The sequence below is a fragment of the Triturus cristatus genome, chromosome 3_2 (genome assembly GCF_964204655.1).
Source record: "Triturus cristatus chromosome 3_2, aTriCri1.1, whole genome shotgun sequence".
NCBI classification, from domain to species: Eukaryota; Metazoa; Chordata; class Amphibia; order Caudata; family Salamandridae; genus Triturus; species Triturus cristatus.
In genome coordinates, this window is record NC_140584.1 from 57,035,344 (window position 1) to 57,062,935 (window position 27,592).

The window sequence follows — 27,592 nt, forward strand, 5'->3', positions numbered from 1 at the left end:
CGAATTCTACTCCTGGACCTCTCTATCTCTAATATCCAATATGCCTTTCACTGACTATGAGATCATGTGAACACACCTGCAAAAGAAAGAACTTTGCAGCTTAAGCAAAACTTTCACGTTGAAGGTTAATCATTGAAGACCAAATGCTTAGGGCCTTTGGTTAAGTTAACTTAATAAAACAGTCAGTGTACACAGTAAATACATGATTATATATGCACCTATAATTATAGAATACATGAAAACATTAATATATGAATACATGAGTGCATAAAATGAAATTTCATTAAAGGCAATATAACTCGAAATGCACAAATGTTAATGTGAACGAGAACTACAATTTGTGACATTATAATGAAGATATTAGACCACACTCTTACGTGAATGACTATTTTCTACAGTGAATACCCTCTGGCAGTATGTTTAAGGCTTCACTCTACATTATTAGTGAATAAAGCACACAGAATATATGATGCTAAGTGAACATAAGTATTACTCTACTGTGATATGTAAGGATGGAAGTAAAATTTGGTGGCTAAAATCATGATGGCGAATCTAGTCATCACAATCAAGATATAGATCTTATTATATGGACCTGTCAAAACCTTGTAGTCTTCGTAATTTTTTGTCTAGACTTCTCTGGACGTTTCATACCATCATAGTATCTATACTGACTCTTCTCTAATTCTACAACACTCTCTCATCATTTTCACTCCCTGCCTTGCCTTTATACACTTATATCCCTTAAAGATCACCATTAGGAATATCACACAAAGGGCAATTATCACAAGAGGTTTTAAGATGGCACCCAAAATTCCACTACCTAGGTTTCCAAACCATTTGCCTACAGCAGCAAACCCACTTCTAATCGCTTCCCAAGCACCAGCTGCTTCCAACTCCTTCAAATGTTTCTTTATATCAGTATTGTTCTTAATGTATTTTCTCAAGTCCTTACTGTTGTCAGGGATGTAGGTGTAACATTGTTAGAACTTTAACATCCAACAGACTCCACCCTCCTTTGCAAAAAGGATGTCTAACGCAAGTATGTTCTGCAAAACCATTGATCTAATGGCTGCCATTTCATTATCAACAAGTCACAAACCTCAAGGCAGTGCTAGTGGACAGCATATAAGTACATTTACATCTGTCACTATGCAAGTTAAGTTATGTCTATGAACGTAAGCGGTATCTCGTGTAGTGGTAGGTATAAATTACCTTTTAGCTGTATCAGTGATGTGGGCATAAGAATGTCTGTTCAGAGGTTTAAACAAGGGAACTTCTGAAAGGACCAGGTCATACTTTGAAAAGTAATATTGGATGTGACCCTGTCCATATAACAGGCTCAGCAGAAGACCACAAGTGACAGCATATGTCAAAGGTATGTGGTGATAGGTGATACTTCTGCAACTGATGCGGACAATTGCAAGCAGGCTAACAGTCCCTTGCAGTCATAATTTCAACATATTCATGAAACAATTTTTTATAAGAATTTAAAGAGTAATCTCCTCTAGACAAATCTACATGTAGCTCCTTGTCTTCAAGCGACTACAGACAGTTATCAGCAAAGTGTGAGGGTTTGAGGTTAATGTTAAACTTATCCTGCACTGACCTAGATATAGGCGGATATACTTCTATAAGCAAAATAATTAGTACTACAACTAATAATGCACATGCTTTTATGTACCTACGTCTACAGGTATTAGAGTTAATCTCCATTACTTCTCTAAAATCAGACCATTGGGTGGAACCTAGCAGCAGCAGAGGCTTCTCTGTCGGTCTCCACCCATGCAATTCACAAAACAAAGTTCAGTTGGATCTGCACTGTTATCCCAAAATTCCCAGAACTCTCACCCGCTGTCATTGGCAGCAAAGTTTATCCATTCAGCGGATGAGTACCTCCAACAGGGCACTCTAGCTCTTTTTGATCTCCTGAGTGAAAGTCCTTCACCTTTTCGTCACTTAAATGTGAATCCTCAGGAATGGGTTGGAGCCCACATTTATCTGATGGTCTGTCTCCCTCGTTCTTGCCTTCTTGGCCAGCATTCTCCAGTTGCCACTCGCGGTTCTACAGAACAAGTCCCTTTGTCAGGGTCTGGATCTGGTTCAGTTACCACCACACAACAAGCCTCTTCTGCTTCAGCTCCAACTATTTACTCATCAAGACCCTCTCAGGCTGAACAAGTGCTGTTGTAGACTCTTGCTGATCCCTACAGCTTGACTAACCTGCTCCCATGGTCTCTCAGCCACCACTGGCAAATCTGGGAAAGGTGCTGTTACATCATAAGGGGGACACAGAGCTCTGCGAGTGTGGGCAGCATGCACCCAGTAGGAGAGACGTCACACTTCACAGCAGTTGTGGTGACTAGGATCACCTGGTAAGGGCAGCACCAGCGGGGCTCAAGACAACTCTTCCTCACATGTTTCTTCACCAAGACCCAGTCTCCAGAACTAAGGTCATGTCAGTGCTCCTGATGGAACAAGGTTGTGGTTGCTTCAACCTGATGAGACATAGAACACACCACGTCAGCCAGTCCTTTGCAGTAATCAAGAATCATGTTATCTGTAATGTTCACAAATGTATTTGCAGGTACGGTTGGCAGTCTCATTGCGCTACTCATGAAAAGTTCATGGGGAACAATCTTGTCCTCGGATCAGGAATACTGCGAAGACTCATCAACACAAGAGGAAAACATCAGGTCACTTCAACGACATGGAAACACACATCTTCGTTAGTCTGGATTTTAGCGTGCCATTAATTTGCTCCACCAGACCTGAAGCCTCAGTTCGGTAGCTACAATGCAGTCTCTGTTCCACTTGTAAAGTTGCACACGGCATCCTCAAAATCTCATAGTTAAAGAGTGTCCCTCAGTCTGACTCTAGAGAAGGCGAATATCCAAAATGAGGTATTACCTCTCTCAATAACAGTTTAACTACTGTAAGACTGTCATTTCTTCTGGACGAGTAAGCCTCAACCCAATGTGAGAAGATCCACACAGTCACCAAGACCTATCAGCCCATTACACTAAGACATTTCGATAAAGTCCAATTGCATCCTGATAAATAGACCACCTGATCTTCCTGTGTGACTCAGTGTTACTGTGGTTCTCTTCTCTACATTGTTATGTTAATACACAACAAATCTGTGACACAGTACTTCTGCTATCAATCTGAATCTAGGATTAAACCAAGTTTGCCTGAACAAGCGGACCATGGTATCCCTTCCTAAATGAGCAGGACTGTGATAATGCCTGGCCATTGGTGGCAAAAGATTATCTGGCAACACAGGTTGTGCATCTCCTGAAACCCAAATGTCATCATAACTTTGACACACCCTGCTCTGACCCAACGTTACTGTTCTTTCTCTGACACATCTTCCTTAAGCCTCTTTACCTTCTCCCATGTATCAGCAGTTGTACGCAAAAAGTTGTAATTGGTCTCATCTGTTCCCTAATTTGTATATTCCCCATTAAATGTACAAGCATTATAAGCATAGGACTTTGCGACCTCATCAACATACCTGTTGCCCAATGTCACATAGTCATCTCTAGTGAAGTGTGCAGAGCATTTCACAACGGCAACTTCGGCAGGCATTTGCAACACCTCAACAAGTTTCCTCACCTTCTCACCATTTTGGATGGGGGAGCCTGAAGAAGCATAAACCCCCTTTAGGACCATAACTGTCCGAAGTGATGCGTGACACCAAAGCCATACTGACTATCAGTGAAAATCATTACTTTTATCTGGGCTGAAGCACAGCATGCTCTGGTAAGAGCAATCAATTCAGCCACTTGTGTGGAGAATACTCCTTAAAGCCATGAAGCTTCCACTACTTGTGAAACTGCACAGACTGCGTAAGTAGCTCTCACATTTTCTCCATAGTCTTGCAAACATGAGCCATCCACAAACAGAGCAAAATCAGATTCAGGCAGTGGCTCATCTTTAATGTCTGGTCTTGGCTTGAAGAACAGTTCAGTGACATCGAGACAGTTATGCTCCACTTCACAATCCTTATTGTCATTCTCGGAAAGCCCAACAAGGTAGCAGGGTTTAAAATAGCACAACGCTTCAACTTGACATTCTCAGCCACAAGTATGATTTGCTCGTACTTAGTGAGGCAGCTGTTTCTCAAGTATTGTGTTCGAGTTCTGGTTAACAATATTTCAACAGAGTGGGAAACAAAGACAGTCAATGGATGACCAATCACAATGCTTTCATATCTCTCTATGCTGACACCAGTTGCCGCCACAGATTTGAGACTTCCAGGCAGTACCGCAGCTACTGGGTAAAGTGTAGCAGAGAAGTAAGTGACAGGTCTTTGAGAACCTCCGTGCAATTGTGTAAGCACTTAGAAAGTTCAGCCCTCCCTCTCATTGCAGAAAAAAGCAAATAATTTATTGTAATTAGGCATTCCCAGTGCTGGGGCATGACGGAGACTTTCAGCTGTAGGAAGGCAACCGAGCAATCGTTATCCCAGGGTACCGGATCCGACACATCCTTATGTGTCAACCTCTGTAAAGGCTCAGCCACTAGGGAGAAGTTGGGTATCCACTGAAGACAGTAGCCACCCATTCCAAAAACATCCTGACTTCTCTTTGTGTTGTTAGCGGACTTATTTGCACTATCGCCGAGATTCTTTCCTGTGACACCTTTCTCGCTCCTTTCTCAATGTAATGTCCGAGATACAGAACTTCCCTTAAATAGTACTGTAGCCTGTTCTGGGACACTTTAAATCTATTCTCAGCCAACTATTAGTGCAATAGTGTCTCTTTTTTACAAGCCTTCTGTGTGTTCGATGCAATCAACAAGTTGTTGATGTACTGAACTAAGACTGAGTTACAGAGCATGATCAGGAACTCCAGATTCTTCTTGAGGATCTAATTGAAAATAAACAGACTCTCCATATACCCTTATGGGACTCGACATCATGCCAAAACATAGTTGCCACACCAAAATGCAAAGAGGAACTGACTGTCCTCATGCAACAGTAAGGAGAAAATGGCCTGTCAATGACAATGAACCCCTCAGCCTTACATGGAATATGAAATAATATCACAGCTGGATTTGGTACCACGGGACAACAAGGAGCCACAATTGAATTAATCTTTCTCAAATCCTGAACAAGGCGGTACTTCTGAAAGCCCATGATGGGTGAGTTACATGGACTCCTCAAATTCTCCTTTAAAATACCTTGTTGGATCATTGACTCAATCACTGAAGTGATCCCAGCAATATTTTCAGGAGTCAAATAATATTGTGTGGTTCTTGGGTACTCAGCAGTGAACTTTACTTGTATATAGACAGGCTCAACTCCTTTGGTGAGTCCGATGTCCTTTCTTGAAAAATCCCAAACCTCCAGTTTCACCATGTTTTTGAGATCTGGGGGTAACCCTTCATTTGTCATCATTGGAAACAGTTAAGTTGTTCAACTCTGATTGGCCAATTTAAAAGCAACATAACATCCTCATCATGATTCTGGAACTCCGCACCCTTTGGTGTGCAATATATGGTGAAAATCAACTTGCACAACAAATCACATCCCAACAGACTCACTGGACTCAAATCACATACCACAAATTGATAATTCTTCTCAAATTACGCTATTTTTGCAGATACTTCCTCCATTATGGGGCTTGTCATTAGCTTGTTTGAGACTCCTACCACCTGGATTCTTTATGCCGAGCGGGGTAGGTTTGGAACTTCCACTGTTCTAACAATAGAGCGGATAGCCCCAGTGTTGATCAAAAATGATACAGGGTGACCAATCACTCTGTGAAAAACGTGTAATATTTTACTTGGCATAAGCGACAGCCATTTTGGCTGTGGTGTCCATTTAAGTTTCCTTCATAATTCTTTCGTCTTTTCACTCTGCTTGTGTTATCTATTTTAGTTCCTGACTCAGCTAAATCAATATACGTGCTGAGGGTTTGTAGCTGCCAGAGCACCTGGTCTCAGATGTTAACTGTCAACCATTTACTGCGGCCATAAGCACTTCTGCTCTCCCTCCCACTTTGCTGACCACATGGTTATTCATCTGCCCTTGTTTGCTGATAACTATTTCTAAAACTTGTTCTCCCTATTTCTGTTCACATGCTTACACTGCAGAAAACCTGTATAAAATACCTGTGTTCTGTGAATTCAGTGTAGTACCTCAGGCAGCATTTGAGAGTGCTGTGTGGATGTCGTCCCACTCATGAGAGATTAATAAACTTATTTATTTCCAACTCCAGTGCTGATCTCTATTTTGTTGGTTTTGAACCCGGGGACAAAAGGGTGACCCTGCACCAGTGTACCCCTAAAAAGGTTCATTTCCACAGTTGGCGCCCCACGTAGAGCCCCATCGGAGAAGCGGCTGACCGAAGGAGTGGTCTTGACGGAGGACCGAAATTTTACTGAGGAAGCGCACTGCAAAGGGAGACCTTTGTCTTTGCAGGCCGACGTGACTTTTCCGGTTTTCCCGATTTGACCCTTCAGGTAGTGGCCGGTCTCAATTGGGGTTTTCTTTGGAGCAATTTTGAAGTGACCATTAGGTCGACCGGAGATCAGCAGGTGGGAGTTGGAGTCTTCTGTTTGGTAAGGTCGCTAAAGCAGCACTCTTGATTTGTTAAGCCGGGGCTTTTTGTTTGAATTTATTATTCAATCTTTGCAAAGTTTGAAGGCAGGTAATGTGGAGATTTTTCTCCTTTTGAAATATTTATTTGAAGGAGTAATATTTTACTAATATTTGTAGAACATGCCTGCTTTCAACACACTCCGTAGGTGGTAGTGCTGCTATGGCGGAACCAAAGTTAGTTTAGAAAAAAGTCAGCCGGCTCCCCCAGAGGGGATACCTAATAGAGATATGTATGTCAACTATGGTATTTCTTCCATAATGTACGGTCCATTGTGGAACAAATGCACAAAGAAAGATTCCGATCTACAATGGCCAGTGAAGGGGTCATTCGATTTTAAAAAGGTTCAATATATAGAGCAGTGTTTATTGAAAAGAAAAAGTAGACAGGATATGTTTGATTGTGTGCGTATGTGGGAGAAAGAAGTGCGAGAAAGAGCGAAAAGAGCAGAAGCTATAGCAGAAAAAGAACAACAAAAAACGATATATCAAAAAGTTCTAGAATTAAAAAATAAAGAAAAGAAGGACAAAATAGAAAAAGAAGATAGAGAACGTCGATTAGAGGTAAATGGCCAGTACCCTATTTATCCCATACTTAATAAACCTCAGAATGACTGCATCCTATTAGAACGCCCCCCTCCCCCGTATAAATTTCCCACTCCAATTGCCCCTGATGAGGTCTCTGACGACGAGCACTTGTCCTCAGACAACAAAGAACAAGATAAGCAAGATGGGCGACAGACTCGCTCTACTTTGACTAAAACAGAAAAAGATACATTAAAAATCGCTGCTCAGGAGGAGGCTCGTCGGTCTCACGCGGCATCGCTCATTGTAACTGATGGTTCAACAGTGGAACAGTGCAGAGCAATTTTATTTTGTAGAAAAATTTGTTTGGGAGGAAATATTTGATTATAGACAAATTTCTCAGGAACTAGAGCCAGCTGATATAAATACTGATTACAAACGATTAACAGAGGGGACTTTTCCTTTTTCAAATCTATCCGATATGATTAGACGAGTGGTTAAAATATGAGACGCAAAATTGTGTTTACGAAAGGAGCAAGAATTAGCTAGAAAACAGATAGGTATAAAAGCAGTTCAATCTCAAGCACAGAATGTAGATGCTCCGGTGGAAGAGGTTACCCCCAGTAGTACTACAGTTACTGTAAAACCTATGTGTGAAGCTGCACCCCTGTATGTTCCTCCGAAGGGTGCGGGAACCAATGATGATAAAACTTTGAATGATGCAAAGGGATATTTCATATATAATTGGGTTTATACTCCTTGGAGTAGAGCTGATGTGATGGCTCTTAAAGCTACTTTGCCCGACCCCCGGAAAAATCCTGCCGTCTTCTATGAGGAGGTGGAAGGAGCCATTTGCTCCTGCACTATGACTTTGCCAGATATTGATATGTTCTTTGGACCTATTTTGCCCCCTGATATGTGGAGAATGATACGTAAAATAAATGACAATGTAGTATATGGTGATATCTGGGAACATTTAGAACAAATAGATGCAGAAAGGCAGCCTGCGCAGAAACCTCAGGAGGAGATATTAGATCTTCCTAAAGCTATTGTGACTAAGTTAGAGACTCTCATACCCCCTAAGAAAATAGATTGGACTACGTTAGCGTCCTGTAAACAGAAAACAGATGAGTAAATTTCTGATTTCTTTTCAAGGTTTGAGGAAACATTCCATGATTCTAGTGGTCAGTCATTGGCCGATGATATGGGTAAGCATTTGTTTGTTGATAAATTTGTCGCCAATATGTTACCGGAAATAGCTAGTCGCTTCAAGGCCAGTGAGAGTTCTTGGACCACGTCTTTCCCAGTTTCCCTTTTGACTGTGGCCCAATATTATGAGTGGCAGGAACAGGAAGCAAAAGGCAGGGAGGATAAGAAGGTTAAGGAGTTAAAGACAAAAGTTATGTTGGCTCAAATATATGGTACAGCAAAACACACAAGATGATGGACGGAATGTTGCACAATGGCAAAACATTCACCCCAGTCACAGATCTGGGTTTAATCCATCGTTATTTTGCTCACCACGCCATCCCAGTTCAGACATGGCCATATGGAAATCAGTCTTGACCCTGTGCCTCATGGGAACAGTCCAGCCCTAACTGCCAAGCCATGTCTTCCCTGGACCAAAATCAAGCATCCTAGGACCGGTTTCTGGCTATCAGCCAGGATAGCTTGACTCCAGTGGCGTAGTGAGCACGAGACCCACATCTGGGCATACCCTTCCCACATAGGGTGAACAGCAAAACACACAAGATGAAGGACGGAATGTTGCACAATGGCAAAACATTCACCCCCAGTCACAGATCTGGGTTTAATTCATCTTTATTTTGCTCACCACGCCACCCCAGTTCAGACATGGCCATATGCAAATCAGTCTTGACCCTGTGCCTCATGGGAACAGTCCAGCCCAAACCATTTATGGGAGGTGGAAGAGGCGGACGTGCAATGTATACACCTGGAGTACCCCCTCTCCCTCGAGCAAATTTGTCCCTTGATCAGTGTGCTTATTGTAAAGAGACTGTGCATTGGCGTTCTGAGTGCCCACTTTTGCGAGGTCAGCAGTACGAGCAGGGAAGGGGAAGTATAAGACGATGCCCAGGGAATTCAGGAAACAGGGGAGGTACAGGAGCTCGCCCCAGATTTGAAGCAGTTGAACAAGGACCAAATTACTCTAATACTTTTGATAGACGAAATCAATATCAAATGTCTGATTATTCTGCTGATGCCCTTGCGGATTCCAATTATGCATGGGGATGCCTAGGATGGGGTAAGGAACCAGTTGAGGTGCCAGTAAATCAAATGGGTCCTTATGTTGACGCAAACGTCTTGGGATCTACTGATTGGTTTCTGTTCCTAGGGCTCCCCGGTCCGGCACAATGATAACATCGATAGGATACGATGGGACACCTACACCTAGCCCACTTTCACAGCCACTTGAATTCAGACTTGATAAATTCACTGCAGCAGTCCATTTTTGCTGTCCTCTACCACACCGGACAACATTGTAGGTATCGATATGCTTAAATATTTTCGTGCCATAATACGTTGTTCTCCGAAAGGTGTGTGTGTTATTTTAAATAACAATTATCCAATGATTGAGAGATCCTGTCTTATAAATGAGGATGCCGCTTTGGCGTCCTTAATTAGTGTGAAGAAGGAACACTGTTATTGTTATCATTTCTTGCCTCCCACAATCACAAAGTCTCAAGAAAGAAATTGCAATTTTGTAGACAGCAGGTTACCTATTTAGGTCACCTCCTGTCTAAGGAGGGACGTGCACTTACACCAGACCGCATTCAGACTATTTTAGATACTCCTGTACCCCGCACTCAGAAGGATGTCCCCAGCTTCTCACACATTATTAAACCTTTGTTGGTCCTTTTGACTAAAGACACTCCGATGCCCCTCCCATGGACTACTGAATGTCAGAATGCCTTTCAACAGTTACGCCAAGCTCTTTGCTCTGCACCAGCATTAGGTACCCCAGACATGTTGATGAGTGACTATTTCTCCCAGTTAACTGACAGCTTGTCTTCTATTTATCAGCAGGTACGGGAAGCCCTTTCAGACAGGTCGCAGGGTGATGGCCATGATCTGCGGCCTCGAGATTTTGTTTTGACAAATTCCTTCCAGCGGAGCAGTTCCTTGGTGCCTCGTTGGCGTGACCCGGAACAAGTCCTCTTGGCTACCTGAACTGCGGTACGAGTGACCAACCGGAAGAATTGGGTGCATGCTACCCACTGTCGTAAAGTTCCACATGCCCTAGTGAACCCAGCTGCATTGACAGATCACCACGGCATCCTGGTCACAGAGAAAGGACGAACTGTGTCAAATGAAAGACAAGAGGAAGTCTTCCCGGACCACATGATCCCTGGTACATCTAGATATGTGCTTCGATCCAGGAAGAAAGGCATTTCATCGCAAAAAGAGACTGTTTGAGCCACTGTCCTGGGTGGTTAAAGACTGACTACAAAGGGGGGTAGCCTATTAGTGACTACTCGTCTCAACGTTAGTGAAGAAACCAACGCCTGCCCAGGACCTTACGGCACCATCTGTTTTGTTGTTTACCGACGAAATGAACATGCCGGAGAAGAAGAAATCAAATGCTGCAAAAGTCTGTAGTAAAAACATGATGCTCGCTATTGGACTAACTTTGACTGTTGTCATCATTGCTGTCATAATGTGGGTTGTCGAGGAAGTAGCTCCGGCTCGAAAGTTACTGACTGCTACTACTCCTGTCCCAACCGAACATTATGATTTTACTCTTCCCTATCATGAGAAGAAACACTGAATGTCATATCTCAATAACACTTTCATACAAATGTTGCATCATACTCATAATGCTGCGAACACTACCAACTGCTGGGTATGTAGAATGAGGCCAGCTCATCGGAAGAAGGGAGAAACGCCTTTCATTCCCTTGCCATTCTCGCATAATGGCTCCTGTAGAACCTGGTTCGCACTGTTGTGGGCCTCTGAAATTGCTAATATTACTGTAGCTGATGGAGGAGGACTTAATGCAAAACTTAATAAAGTTTGTTAGCCGGATGAGGAAGGGGACCCACAAGCCAAAGGAACTGTATGGGAAATGGAGGAGTATCGCAAAGGAAATTCCTCCACACGTTATGTTTTCCCCAATACCCGAACGGCCCAGGGTAACGGGCCTTTTGTCATCGCTGTTACTAGAGCCGAGCAAATCTTTGTGTTAGCAGTTTTTGTAGTATTCCAGTGGGAAAAGGAGACAGTACTACAGTATTGAGCATTACTGGAACAAACAATAGCAGTTTTCTATCCTCACACAACACTTATTTCATTTGTGGGATTAAAGGCTATCATCATCTGCCAATCGGATGGTCCGGAACATGCTACGTGTCCTTCTTGCTTCCTCCTGTGCTCCTAGCACCTGCATCTTCTCATAAAGATCAAAAACTGTTTAATTACATTTCCTTGAACCGATTCAAAAGAACTATAAATAATGATGAAGTGGATCAAACTGACATTGCATTACAGCAATATGTTGACTTTAATTTGGGATTCTTTTTCTTTCTTGGTGCAGCTTTGAATAGCAGGGAAATCAGGAGCTTAACCTGTGTAGTAGAGGCTGTGACTAATCAGACAGCAATGGCACTTGGAAATATTACAGAAGAACTCCAAATTACGAGAATTGTAACGTTACAAAACCGAATGGTGCTAGACGTGGTTCTAGCTGATCGTGGTGGAGCATGTCACATTATCTGTAGTAGTTGTTGTGTCTTTATACCTGACCACGCCCCTTCTGTTTACGGTGCCATTTCCAAAATGCATAAAATAGCCACTGAGATTCAGGAACATGGACTTGGGCTGGATGGTTCTGGAGCGTATTTTCTGTATGGGCTTAAAAATATTATCGGCCTTTTTTCATAATTATTGCAGTTCTCTTCTCTTGTTGTTTATGTATCCAATGCGGGCCAATGCTTTGTTCCCTCTGTATTTCCACTTGTACTACTTGACTACCATCTAAAACAAATGTCCAAAATGTAAATGCCCGTTTAGCAATAGACCGAGAAGTCAGCGATATGATGCGGATTGATATACATGATATTTATCGTATCCCTTTCAAAGCATAAGAAAATGTCTTAGCTTATGCCAAAAGGGCCGTCTGTGGAAAACGTGGAATATTTTACTTGGCATAAGCGACAGCTATTTTGGCTGTGGTGTTCATTTAAGTTTCCTTCGTAATTCTTTTGTCTTTTCACTCTGCTTGTGTTATCTATTTTAGTTGACTTCCTGACTCAGTTAAAGCAATGTATGTGCGGAGGGTTTGTAGCTGCCAGAGCACCTGGTTTCAGATGTTAACTGTCAACCATTTACTGCTGCCACAAGCACTCCTGCTCCCCCTCCCACTTTGCTGACCACGTGGTTATTCATCTGCCCTTGTTTGCTGATAACTATTTCTAAAACGTGTTCTCCCTATTTCTGTTCACATGCTTACACCGCAGAAAAACTGTATAAAAGATCTGTGTTCTGTGAATTCAGTGTACTACCTCAGGCAGCACTTGAGAGTGCTGCGTGAATGTGGTCCCACTCATGAGTGATTAATAAACTTGTTATTTATTTCCAACTCCAGTGCTGATCTCTATTTTGTTGGTTTTTGAACCCGTGGACAAAAGGGTGACCCTGCACCTAAAAAGGTACATTTCCACAACCGCACCATCTACGAATAGATCAATCTTCCTCCTCCTTCAGGCACCATCAAGTGGACTGATCTTAGCCATTGTTCTCGAAAGTATCAAACACGGGATGCTGTTGCAATGGCTTATTATTCTGGAAGGCATTCTGATTTATATTTGGAATTTGGTTCGAATGGAATCTGGGGCAATTCGCTTTTTTCTGTGACATCATGGGTTGTGGAACTTCCATAACTGAGGCTTGGGGCACATTGAAATTCTGTACTCTCGGTCTCTGCACATTCTGTGACTGCACAAGGTTATTATTCTGGGGCTGTGAAAACCCTGTATTTTGGACCTGATTAGCAGGATTAAGATGACATTCCTGCTTCGAATACCCCAACATATTGCAATAGTGGCAAGGGTTGATTTTCTTCAAAGTAAATACATCAGTCCCAGTACTTGGATCAATCAGAACACCATAACCTCTACCTTGTGGTTAGAATCCACTCCCACCGTGCATCACAGGAGCTCCCGGCTGATACACTCCTTGCATGGGAAAAATATTCCTACAAAAGGCGGATTTTGACTTCTTCTCTGAGTGACTTTCATTTGTGCAACCATCAATTTCTCTTTCAATTTCTTCTGCTTCATTTTTAATTCATCATTACAGTACTTCGCATACCTCAAGATCTCATCAACTGACTTGTTCTGCCAACAGATCAAATGCTGCTGGATCATCATGCTATTTTCAGGCCTGTCTAAATCTGGTCACAAATCTGGACACAAAATGTCCCATATCTTTGGGCTCAATAGTTTCAATTCCACTGTACTGATTAAACGCCTCAAATAATTTCTCATAATAGGCATGGATTGACTCTTTGGGGTCCTGGGTCACCCTATCAATCTTAACCCAATCAATGTCTTTGGGCTATACCTTTAATTTCAGAAATGTCATCACCTTCTAATAAATTTTCATCTCCAAGGGCGACGGACCTTTCATCATTGGATTTCTCATCTGTTTCTTCTTGGGCCATTCTGTGGTTATTTTACATTCTGCCCACAAATCACTTGGAACCACAATATCGAACAAAGTATTCAGGTCAACCCACCAAACCTTCAAATTTTTCACAAACCGCTCAACCTGTTTCTACCATTCCACTGGCTTCTCTCTTAATTTTGGGAAATCATTAGTTAATGGTGCAAGATCACCCCTACTCCAAGGAACATGGGCATAACTTTGACTGCGAATTTCCTCAAGGAGTAATTGAGGCACCTACTCCCTCATCAATAAGAGGAGCCTGTTCTCCCGTCGGTCTCTTTGAGTCTTTTTTTATTCGCCCGTCTGCCTTTCCATTAATCTAGCTCACTCCATTTTTAATGTTCTGAATCAATTCCCTAATTTGTGTTTTCATTCCTGAGGTTCTCATACAGCTTATATCAGCCTCATTAAAACAAACGCAGTAAGTCTTCTGTAAAGCTTTAGTCCTGTTCAATCTACCTAATTTTTCTGGGCTAACTCAGATAATATGTTGTAGATTTTTCCTGAACTTCTGGTAACATCCTTACACGTAAACGCAAGTACATTTTCTAAGTAAGATTCTAACTGAGCCAATTCAAGACTTCCACTAAACATTTAATTCAATTCTAGCTTTAAGTTAGCCATATCCACCAAACTTACTCTCATTGGTGACTGAATAGTTCCTTAACTAAATTCTGAGCTTTCACTGTCGCTTGGGGGAGCATTGAGAATCATCATCCATTCATCACCTGAGCGATAAGACTATGTTGCGCTCCACAGGCGTTAGACACAATTCCTTCTCTAGGGGTGCTATGGTTAGCATTTAGATGTGGTTCCCAAACAGGCACACCAAGATTTGGCGGACTTTGAAATTACCCTATGGCGCCAATTCCATCTGTTGCATAGTCAAATTTGCACTTGCAGAACAAGGAAAACTCAAGTTTTTTGGGAACAGAAGAACAAATCCTCCCATATTCCGGCTTGTAGGAGCATTACATGAGGCAGTTACTCCAGTAGGGACAGTCAAATTATGTGTTGTGTTCCCCATCAAACCAGGCTTGTGTATAGGCACGACAGGACCAATGGTAGCTGGGCCAGTTAGAGTGTCCGGGGCATTAAAGACTGTGGAGTTAACAGGGGCACAAATCCCTGAACTCTCTCCCATCGTGGGGTTGTTCGTGCTCACTGGGGTGACTCCCATCAAATTCAAATTTGGGGGGACGTGGCCTGCAGCCAAGAGTAATGGCAACCTAACTGAGCTCCGGCCAGCACGAGAACATCCCCTATTAATCCAGTCACTAATCCGTGACAATACTATCTCCTAAGATGTTTTTTAGGCATCGGAACACTGAAGGCTCATTCCGACTGAGTTGGGAGTGGAACCGGCGCTGCACCATTGATCTACGGGCGTGAGTCGAGGAGCGGCCTGCGGCCTTGCACGGAGCCGTGGTGTCGCGTGATCGGATGACCTTCGGTCCGTCCGACCAAGCGAAACGGCCTTGCAGCGGTGAGAGGTGGGAGGCACTGGCATAACTGTGGAGACTGTGCCCAGGCGGCTGCTCGGCGCGACACCCTCAGGCGCTGAGGGAGCCCTCGTGAGACACGCCTTTATCGTGATGATTCCAGGCACCGGGAGAAGACCGGCTGCACTCCGTGGTCCCCGTCCGGTGGGCCCTCACAGCTCCATGCGGGAGAGAGCCTGCAGAGCCCAGACACCTGTGGTGTCCTTTGAATCAACCAGGGCCCGGACGCTGAACATCTGTGGCCCCCGGGTGCTGTGCGAGGAAGGGGAACAGTGAAGCACGGTGCACCGGAGACCCCGAGGGACCTAATTCGCCACCCAGCTAGTGGCCCACGCTAAAAGAAGGTGCGGGGCGTAGAATAAAGCACTGAGACTCCCAGGTGGGGGGTCCACGCCCTGGCGGCGTGATCCTGCACATTTTCTTGGGCACTTGAGGACCCTGCACTGTCCGGCTGCACTGGGCGGCTCCTCTCTGAAGATCCAGAACGCCTGGCACCCCAGCGCCATTGCTAACTGCAGAGTACCCTCACAACATAAAAAGACACGCAGGCACGGGTGGGAGAGACTGGAATCCCCCCATGCAACTCCAAACTGTCAGCTGCAACATACCAATATCACGCCGCTACACGCAGGGAGGCCTCACGACCCACGTGTTTCAATGGGCTCTTTGCTTTGGGCCGTGAATAAAGCACTGGACGACACGCTGCTGGCCACATATTCTAATTCTACTGTGCTGGAAATAGCTCTGCTTACACCGGAACCAGAGGCCCCACATAATCGAGCAGGAAACTCGACAGGCCGCAAGGTGACACGCAGTCACGAAGCAGGCGGCCGTGATTACTGCGCACTACCAGCAATCCCGCGGAGAGGGTCCAATGGGGGGCCGGGGTCCACGAGCGACCCAGCAAGCCAAATTGGACAAGTATGCGTTTTCCAAAGACGCGACGGACGCGACCGCCCAACGGACACCCACGGAGGTCGGTGCCGTGCCAGAGGGCCAGCCAGAAGTCACATTGCTAGACATAATGTCCGCCCTGACGAACGTCCAAACAACAGTGGGGTCCATTTCTTCAGATGTATCGTTCCTCCGAGCAGACTTCCAGAAAATGGCCTCCAGAATGACCGAGGTGGAAACCAAGACAGCGTCTCTCACGAAGGACACAGCCAGCCTCCAGCGATAGGTCCAGCAATTGGAAGCTCAGAACTGCCAGATGGCAGCCAAACTGGACGACAAGGAATGCAGGTCGAGACACAACAACGTCCGTATTACAGGAGTCCCGGAGTCTAAGGGGATGCCATCATGGACCTATATATAGAGGACCACATCAAGAATCGGCTCCAACCAAGGGATCTCTCCAGCCTCTTTTCGGTGGAACGGCCGCACAGAATACCGGGGGGTAAACCAACGCCCGGAGCATCCCCCCGGCCGATCCTGGCTAGGATCTTCAATTTCAGGGACCGTGACGCCATCCTTCAAACAGCAAGAGTGGCGCCACCGCTGCGTATAGAAAACTCTGTCATCGCCTTCTTCCCTGACTACACGGCGGCAGTCACCAAGCAAAGAAGGAGTTTTCTTGAGGTCAAGAAGGAACTCCAACGCAGAGAACTTGCATACTCCATGCTCTTTCCCGTGAAGCTCCGAGGAGTAGCGGACGGCAAGACCTGGTTCTTCGAGACGCCGGAGGACGCCCACGACTGGCTGGAGGGTTGGCAACAAGTCAGTAGATCAAATAACGGCAATGGACGACAACAACGCCACCCCGCGGAGGCAGCATCACAGGGCCGGAGGCACATGGGAGGAGAAGATGACCAACGCCAAACAGACACAGAGAACTGACCTCCTAAGTATGGTGGTCGCCAACTTGAAAGTGACGGGACTTCGTAGATGGAACCTCCACTCGCCGCATGCCATGATGCCTGGCCGCGGCTCGGATCGCCCGGGCTGGTCTAGGAATGGCCAACTAGAGACTTACTACTGCATTTGACTTTTTCATTCAGATGCCATACTTATCGTAATGTCCTGACCTCTTCAACGTCTTTGAGTGAAGGGATGTTCGGAGTGCTCCGGATGTCCTCTCCCCCAACACGCAAGTACTGTTTATGGGACTTAAGCACTCTGCACAGTTGGGGTGGTGGGTAGTTGGAAATCCGTCTAGCAGGGAGGCAGGGAGGGGGGCGGAAGGGGGGGTTTTGATTAAGGTATTGTTAGAGTCTGTACTCTCTTTTTTAGAAATGTTTAACTGTTTTATGCTGGTACCATACACTTTAGGGTTAAGCACAGGGAACCCATCAACTCGCACACACGACTCCAATGTCCCAAAGGTGCCTCAGCGTCCCGAGTGACATAGTTCCTGACCCCTCACAATTACGTCTGGATGACACTCACAAGCCCAGCCCCCCCTTACCCTCATATTGTGGAATGTTAATGGCCTAGGCAACAAAATTAAAAGAGGGCTTGTGCTACAAAACCTTAAGAGACAAACTCCATCAGTGGTCCTCTTACAGGAAAGTCATTTGGTGGGAACCGCCACCAAAGCACTGGACAGATGTGGGTTTAAAATGATAGTGCACTCCGAATTCACTACGGGATCTAGAGGGGTGGGGATACTGATACGAAAGAGCTGCCCGTTAATAATACATAGCACCCGGACGCATGATCAGGGGCGCTTTGCGGAACTTTCCTGTCAGTGGGAAGGACGAGCCTACAACCTAGTTGCCGTATATGTCCCCCCTGCGCTCCATAGTCTGGCCCTCCCAGCTCTCTGTAGGTTCCCACTCACCTTACCCCCTGGGTAACTGGTTATAGGAGGCTACTTTAACGCCGTTCTTGGCGCCTCCTGGGATAGGTTGCCACCAAGAGACCAGGGGAACCCCCTCACACATCTACGTGACTTCACGGAAGCTCTGGGACTTGTGGACGTTTTGCGTGCGCGACACCCCATGACGCGCCAATACACATATCACTCAGGAGCCCACAATAGTCTGTCAAGGATAGATTATATCCTTTCATCCCCGACAAGCCTTGCGGCAATCACAGAGATCACACACCTTCCTAGAGGAATATCTGATCACTCCCCCATATCGGTAACCTACACATCGCAGCATACGTGACGTAGACGCATCTATCCAATTTACCCGGGGTACTTGAAGGTCCCGACTATTAGGAAACAACTGTGCAAAACCATGAAACAATGCTTCCAAGAAAACACACACTCTGTTGCTTCCCCTGGTAATCTATGGGAGGCATATAAGACGGTGTTGCGCGGTCAGGCAATATCCGTAATAACCTCACACAAACGAGACAAGACCCTGCAAGTGCGGAACTCGAGAGCACAGTTAGCCTAGCCGAAGAAGAACACGCAAGAGCCCAGACTGAAGAGACAACACACACTCTAAATTTGGCTAAACAAGCTTACAGGCACTACACATGGGAGGACGCTAGGGCGAAAGCCGCAAAAACGCAACACGCGGTTTATGAGGCAGGGGATAAGGCCGGTAAGTTGCTGGCCTGGCTAGACAAGAAAGAACGTACTAGTCGCTGGGTGGCTCACTTACACTTAGCTTCTGGGGAGGACACAACGGACCCACAAGACATAGTAGCAGCCTTTGCCCGACATTATGAGGCAGTGTACACACCCACCACAGACGCCACGGTAGAAGAGAATTTGGCCTTTCTCAAAGATATCCGTTTGCCAATTCTGACACCCCAAGACGCTGATGCACTGGACGAGCCACACACGGTGGACGAAATTAGGGCTGCACTTAGGGGGCTGCAGTCAGGCAAAGCACTAGGTCCGAACGACATTCCTGTAGAACTCTACAAAACAGAAGCGGAAAGGCTGGGGCCTCACTTATTAACAATGTATGAAAACAGAATAGATAAGGGAATACTCCCCAGGGATCAGAGGAAAGCGACTTTAGGGATTATCCCAAATCCTGGTAAGCCCCCTCAGGACTGCACCTCCTACCGTCCAATTTGACTCCTCAACGTGGAGGCGAAAATCATAGCAAAAGTACTAGCCTCCAGGCTCCAACTACACCTCACGACTCTTATACACCCTGATCAGTCCGGTTTTATGCCAGGCCGCCATACAGCAATGAACCTAAGACAGCTCCACGGTGTAATGGCCCGAATGTCCACCATCCGAGAAGAGGCAGTCATCCTATCATTGGACGCCAGTATGGCCTTTGATCGGGGGAAGTGGCCATTTATGTTCGCAGTGCTGCAACACTTTGGCCCCAATTTTCGTGCGTGGGTCCGGTTGCTATATACACAACCCATGGCACATGTAGTGGTCAATGGACGCATATCTGAGGATTTTCCTTTGGGGCGCGGAACCAGACAGGGATGTCCCCTGTCCCCGCTCCTATTTGCCCTGGTGCTTGAGCCCCTCGCGACTTGGATACGATGCGACCCAGTGATACAGGGACTGAGATGGATGGAGGGGTGGGAAGACCGTATATCACTGTACGCAGATGATATATTACTATACATGACCTCCCCCAGCCGCTCAATTAATTTTTTATTAGATATCTGTGCATCATATGGCAGATATTCAGGCTACATGATTAACTGGGCGAAATCGGTTTTGTTTATCCTCCACGGTCCCCCCGCGTCTGCCCAGGGGAGTAACGATACAGCTTGGGATAGACGGTTTTAAATACCCGGGCATCCATATTACACCAGACCATACTCAATTCTACGAGCGAAATCTTGTGCCCCCTCTCCTGAGACTTAAAAACGACGTAAAACACTGGCATGCACTACCCCTGACCCTCCTGGGCCGTGCAGCCTTGTTCAAGATGATGGCTCTCCCGCGGTTCCTGTACGCCCTACAAAATACACCTACCCCAGTCCAAAACTCTTATTTCAAAGCCATCGAGGCTGAGGTGGGACTGCTCCTCTGGGGTGGAAAACCCCCCGCATAGCCCTATCTAAACTTACTAGGAGCTGGTATGATGGTGGAATCGCCTTGCCCAGTATACAATTGTATTACTGGGCCTCACAACTTATCATAGTAAACCACTGGCTCCATGCCCCGCAGGAGGAAGCGGCCCTCCGGCTTGACAGGCACACTCTTGGGGCCGAAGGACCCCTAGTGGCGCTTTACCACAAGAACAAGAAAGGCGCGTGGATCGGCACCACTGCACATACAATATACATATGGTTCACGGCGCAGCGAGCGCTTGGCTGGGAGGGAGTCCTCACCCAACTCACACTACTGTGGGACACGCCAAAACTAGGTATGCTCCGCTACAGTAAAGGTTTCGCACAGTGGGACCTTATTGATATCTCGAGAATTGGGGACCTCTGGAAGAAGGGAGAAGTAGTGACGTTTGCCCAACTGCGAACAACATATCAAATGGCTGACTCAGAACAGTTTCGCTATACACAAATTAAGCAGGCATGTACAAGGGCCATACCCAGATGCGCCGATCTCGCCGAATCATCGCCACTCGAGAACTGCCTCCTTACAGACCATCTCACTAAAAAAGCCATTTCTCTCACTTATCGCAAACTAATCAATAATCAGAAAGATCCCACGCAAGCCTTGCAAGACAAATGGCGGACTGACCTGGGGGACATGGACGACCAGGATTGGCAAGAAGCATTGGCGCCCCCGCGAGAGGTGGCAATCCCATCTCGACTAAAGTTGGTGCAACTGAAGATCCTACATAGGATGTACTACACTAGAACCATGCTCCACAAAATTGGTCGGACTGAGACACCTCTCTGTCTGCGGGGATGTGGGGCACAGGGAACGTTTTACCACACGCTATGGAACTGTCCTCACATAACACACTATTGAGAGGCGGTCATGGAGACAATTCCTCGGGTGTGTAGCTTTGAAGTTCCCCCTGAGCCAAGAAGGTGCCTCCTCAATATATGGGAGCCAACTGACCTCAACCACGCAGCACAGGACTGGGCGACCCTTGGGATCACGCTAGCTAAATGCAATATCGCACAGCATTGGGGCGTGCCCACTGCCCCCCTACAGCAGCACTGGTATCAAGACATGGATAGAGCAATGGTAGCCGAAAAAGCAGTCTTCATACACAGAGGGTGTCCCAAAAAGTGGGAGCGAGTGTGGGGCAAGAGGAATTTGTTCCGCGGCAATATTTGTGCCCCCCGGCAGAGGAATCAGACCCAGACTTAAGCAACTAGCCCACAAGGACTATTAGAGGGCTGATTACATGCCCGGGATCAGGGGTCCTGGCACTTAGATACGTTAAGTTGTGGGATAAGGCAACTGGGTACAATGTATTACCTGTTTAAAATACCCTGTAATGAGTGTATCATGACAATGGACATTGCTATGTGTAACCAGCACTGTTTTTTGAATTTATGACAATAGAAAGTTTTTAAAATATTTAAAAAATAGAATTTGTATTTACTGGTGCGGTAGCCCCTCCAACGTTCCCACTATAGCCTTAGAGCCTGCCGTAGTGGGCTCTACCAACCATTAAAGGCCCGTTCCAGCGTTAAAGGCCCAATTCGAAGGCGAGGGCCTTTAACAAGGTAGCGGGCCTTTAATGACTGGTAGAGCCCACTACGGAGGGCTCTAAGGCTATTATAACATTCCGCCTCTAGAGGGCAGAATTTTCTAATTTATAAAACAAAGGCATAACAGAGCCCGAGGGGGTTGGAATCCACTTGGGCTCCATGAGGCCTTTGTTCACAGCTATTGCCGTGAACAAACATCGGTATGTTGATGCTCCGAGCTTCTACTGGCAATTAGAAGCCAGGAGCACTCCATTATTTTCAACGTTGCAATTTTCTAATAGTACCAGCACCACATCCTCCCTCCATTTGGGTCTCATTATAAGGAGGCGGGCGTTCTGACAACAATATATCCAGGAGAATATCAGGAATCTCTATAAAGGCGGCCAGGAGGGAGGAATGGATTGATATCCAGTGGGGATTGAAAGGCAAGGAGAAAACCTAGTGGGATGACACTCCAGTAGGAGTAACCAGGTGCTTTATAAATTAATATTATTGACATAGCATGGCAACCCCCCTGCTGCTCTTGGCGTAGATTAAAAAACATAAGAGGTATTAAGGGTGGAACTGAGACTTGCAACAAACACCAGCTGCCTGCCATAGCACAGTTAAGGTAGTCCCAAGCCCTGTGCATCATATTAAGTAATTGAAGGAAATGCTGGCCCTGCAGGATATCAGTCTGCATGGCTAGATCCCTCCTGAAAAAGAGTAAAGACATCAGATTGATCTCAGGATGTGAACAAACAAGATCAGCAGAGGCAGAACCCCTGCACTTCACAACCCAAACAAAGCAATCATTAACAAGCATTGGTAAAGCCAATTTTCTGGCTTTTGGTTAAGGGAGTTGTTTGGCTTTGTGTGCATTGCCCCACAGCTGTCCCAGAAAGCAAATCCCATAATGAAGTAAAGTCTGTACCCTTAAAAAAAGTGTATTCAAATGGAGTAGGAAAATGAAGTTTGCGTTGCATGTGGAACATTTAGGAAGCACACACAGCAACGTTTTGTTTAGTAGAAACGTTGTCAGTACTCTAGTTCCAGCACACCATAAACATACAGGACTCCTAGCTGAAGGGTCAGGTGTTTATGTCCTCTTGTTAAGGAGAGCGAGCTAAATGTTTTTGTTACATTTGAAGGCTAGCGCTATTATCTGTTTCCCTGTCAGGACTAACTCTCACAATGAAAGGAATGTGATGAGGAAGAGGGACGAAGTGATGGTGCAGACTGATAGGAGGCCACAGAAGTATAAATAAATCGTGTAAGGATGGCAAGGAGACACACGGGGATAGCGGAAGCGAGAGGAAGAAGAGGCATGAACGGGTTAGTTGAAAGAAAGGATGATAAGACGGCCGAGGAGGAGGGACTGACATGGAAAGGAGAGGCGATAGAGAGTGAAGTGAGTAGCAATAGGAGGTAGTAAGCTCCCATTTTAACTTCCCTATTTCACGGCATGGGAAAATGCCCTTCTTGGTAGGTTTTTACAAGTCTGGAACCACTCAGACAGCAGCACATTCTATAACCTAACTACGCAGTGGGAAATTCTTAAATTAGGCTGTAGTAAGGGTAGTCAACGCCAATAAGGGTTATGTGAAGGTGGGGGAAAACAGAAGAAAAGAAGAGCGAAAAGACGACACGGGACGGAGAACGGTAACGTTTGACAAGGGATCAACGAGGAAGGAATGTTTGTGAGAAGGAAAAGTCGAGGCAGAAAGACAGCGAGGATAGGGGATAGTGACCAAAACAGACTTAAGAGGGAGACGAGAATAGAAAGAGTGAAGCACTCTCTGAGCCGAATACAATGAGAGAGAGGAAGGAATAATGGAGGGCTGAGATAAATAAACGGGCGCGCTCACAGAAAGGGGTGACGTGACGTCTTGGATGGAATGAAACCTGCAGACAGGATGTTGCAATCCATTTCTCAGGATAACTCTAGCACACGATGCTCAGGGGGCTGCTGAGATCCTACATCCATCACATTCAAGCGCCTCTTTAGAGAAATATCTTTCCAGTGTGTAACCTTCTGAGAGGGCTTAAGAAAAATCTGTTTACAGCGCGCGCAACTGCAGAAACATAGTATGAATTGCAAGCATAGAGGGGGGGAAAGCGACAAGGTATCCCAGGAGTGATGTTGGTTGGAATGGCTTCTGGAAAAGATGTAGGGTTGTGGAGGGTAGATAGGTTGAGATGCACAGTTCCTGTATTTAATTTCATTCAATTTAATACAATCAATTTAATACAATCCATGATGCTCACTGTGAACTGTGAACCATTTTGGCCAGTTTACATTACGACAGTAGGAATGGAAGTAGGGCAAGGCATTAGAAGGCGGATACCTAGGGTATATTAAGATATATCCCATTGTTTGTCAGTATTAAACAGCAGATGACGTGTGTGCTATTTTATCATCCAAGTATGCCCCTACAGTCCCCCGCCCTGCTTCTGAGTCAGGGCATTCCCTATTTGTTCAGCGCCTTGAGACGTGATGATTTGAGGCCGATGAAGATGTCATCATCATCATCATCATAGTCTTTATTCGAATTAAAAAAAATTCATATAAGACACAAACATATACAACAATAAACAACAATAAAAATCTCCTGTACAATACATACAGTCATTCAATAAATACTTAAAATAGTCTAGTTAAAAAAACATCAAACATATCAGTAGACTAAGGATGAATTACAATGTGTAAAAGATGGATAAAAATACTATACAAAAAAAAGTAATATATCCGTTAGGACAAGGATAGAGTCAACCAACATCCCATCAGCATAAACCCTCACGAAGGTGCTCCCAAAGTTTTCACGAGAGCCTTATGCCTCAAAGACCAAGCCCACCCCAGATATTTAGCTGAAGCAATTGAAACAATCGGAGAAGTGCTTGTACATATGATTCTTAAAGCTACAGCACAACTCCTTGTGGCCAAAGATTTACACATGGGGGATAACCACACTCGTCTAGGAATAGCATATGCAGGACAAACAAACAAAAAGTGGGCAGTTGTTTCATCATAGGAACTACAAGCAGGACATATATCTGTGTTAGTACCAGGCCACCCTCTAGTAAAAGACCTAAGTGGGAGAGAACCTGCTCTGAGTTGAAAATAGAGTTTCCCATCTCTCGGGTGAGTAATCAAATCCCACTAAGGTTCAAGAGCAGGTGTAACCTTAGCCTCCAGATACCGGCTGGTCAGCCTGGGGGAATTGATGTCGCTCCAGGCTCGGTGGTCAACCTTTTCCCAATAAAGCGTTTTCAAAAAATTCTTAGGGGGGAACAAAGCAGCCACCGGGTCATTCCACAGCCCCACTAATCCTAAATCTATCAGAGACACATGAAGGTTCCTCAGCCACCCGATCTTGTGGAACGTATCAGATTTTATTATGTCCATAAGACCCGTGGCATAAGAAGAAAGCTCCGGGGTGGTCCAAAGCTTCCGCCAGTATAAAACCGGACGTAGTCTGGCTAAGTCCTTAATAGCCTTCCTGTCTAGGTCATACCGCAGTGGTACCAAGGGCGTACTCTGGGGAAGGCCAGTTATGATACGGAAGAATTTATTTTCGACAACTGTTAAAGAAGTTAACGCGTCGAAACCCCATAGCTCAGCCCCATACAGCACAGAACTTAAAGCCTTGGCCTCGTAAACTTGGAGCACAGGTTTAATAGGTTTACTAAAAGATTTGTTGTGCTCACTGGTCAGGGCTCCCGATATCTGTCTAAATTTCATTGTAGACATATCTATATGCCTCCTCCACTTGATGTCATTAGTCACATGCATTCCTAAATAGACGAAGCTGTTAACCTCTTCAAGCGACTGCCCATTCATAAGAAACTTTCCCGCTTTATAGCTAGAGTGAGGATTAAAAACCATAAGTTTGGTCTTGGCCACGTTTACTTCTAAACCATAGTCATAGCAAAAGTCGTCAAACACTGTCAAAGCCCGTTGCAGACCACTCTGAGTTTTCGATACGATAAGAGTATCGTCCGCAAACATTAATATTGGGGTAAGAACCCCAGCCAGCTTTGGGGCATCAGTGTTAGCACCTAGCATTCGATCTACTACTTCGTTAATATACAGGGAAAAGAGCGTGGGGGCCATGGTGCAACCTTGGCGCACACCACGCTCTACTGGAAACACAGAGGTGACTTCCCCGGGTCCTCCCCATTGAATTTTAGCAAAGTTAGACTCATGGAGCCGCATAACCAGAGTCAAAAGTTCCAGGGGAAGGCCCAACTTTTCAAGAATTAACCACAACCGCGGATGGGGCACAAGGTCAAAAGCAGCTCTAAGGTCCACAAAAGCGACGTAGAGACTGCCCTTGCCCAAGGTTACTACCTTCCAGTATAATTGGACAAAGCGAAAGACCTGATCCACAATGCTGGTAAATTTACGAAAACCAGCCTGGAAAGAAGACAAAATCCTATTGTCTTCGATCCAGTCCATTATCGCGTTCAAGACCAACCTCCCAATGATCTTCTGGATTGTGTCTATTAAGCTAATAGGTCTGTAATTCCCTGGGAGTGTCTTATCTCCCTTTTTAAAAATGGGGACTATAACGGCGCCCCCCCATGATTTAGGCACTGGGGCGCCTTCAGCCACGGCATTAGCCACCAGTGCAATATACTTGCTCCAACAGATTTTATTGTGGAGAAAGAGGTCAGATGGAACCCTATCTAGACCTGGGGCCCGCCCTGCGGCTACAGAACCTAATACAGCTAGGACATCCTTGGGACTAAAAGGACCTTGCGGGTAGAAAACTTGGGGTATCACCCCCAGGTGGTTAAATGAAGAGTTACATGTATTTTGGGGTTTAAAATACCTTAACCACTCCTCTTATGTAACATGGTTTGATGGTCTGTCCGGAAGGCCACCTCTGTTCCATTTAATCACATTCCAGAACAATCTAGAATCCCTGGCGTGACATGCTTCCTTCAGATCTAGCCAGTATTGATCGTCCCAGTTCTTTTTTGCCCGGGCAAGACATTTCTTATAAGAGTGTCTGGCCTTTTGAATACATATCTTATTCCCACTAGAAAGGGCTTACGCCAGATTACCTCTGGCACGTCTACACTCCCCGTCGTACCAACGCAAGCGCTTGGGTGGGGGCTTATTACCCTTGCTCATTGGCTTAAGGAAGTACCCGCGTAGTCCCTGAAAAAAGGACTCGTGTAATCTAGAGACATGGTCTCTACCTTCTTTAGTGGGCAATGCACCCTCTAGTCTCAGCGTGGTTTGGGCAAGCTCAATGTCAATGCCAGCAATAACCTTGGCATTGGTCTTGACCTGGCACCACTTGAGTCTACGCATGTCATTAGTGGGGACACTATCGGGGGGCAGTAGTTTCGGTGCCTCTCCTATCTTGCGTGTATCCCCCCACCAGCGGTGAGTTACACAAATAGGGTTATGGTCGCTCTCGACTCTTGGTTCGACCACCATGTTATAAATGTACTGCCATAGCCTCATACAGCAAAGTACATAGTTAATCCTACTTTTCGAACGGCCATTGTCGAAAGTACTGACACCCAACTTATCCCCTATGGTCCTACCATTCAAGGCCCTTAGTCCTTTCTCATAGCAAAGTGCATTTACCTGCACAACCACCTCAGACCATCTTTTGATTGGGGCGAGCGACAGGCGCGATACGCCCCAAAGCCGGTCCTCCTCGGGATCAAGGCCCCAATCGGAGTCCGGATCAAGAAGGGGTTCAAACGTAACGTTAAAGTCGCCCGCTAAGATCAGATCCCTGTCGCTCGAATTTACTTCTATGAGACTAAC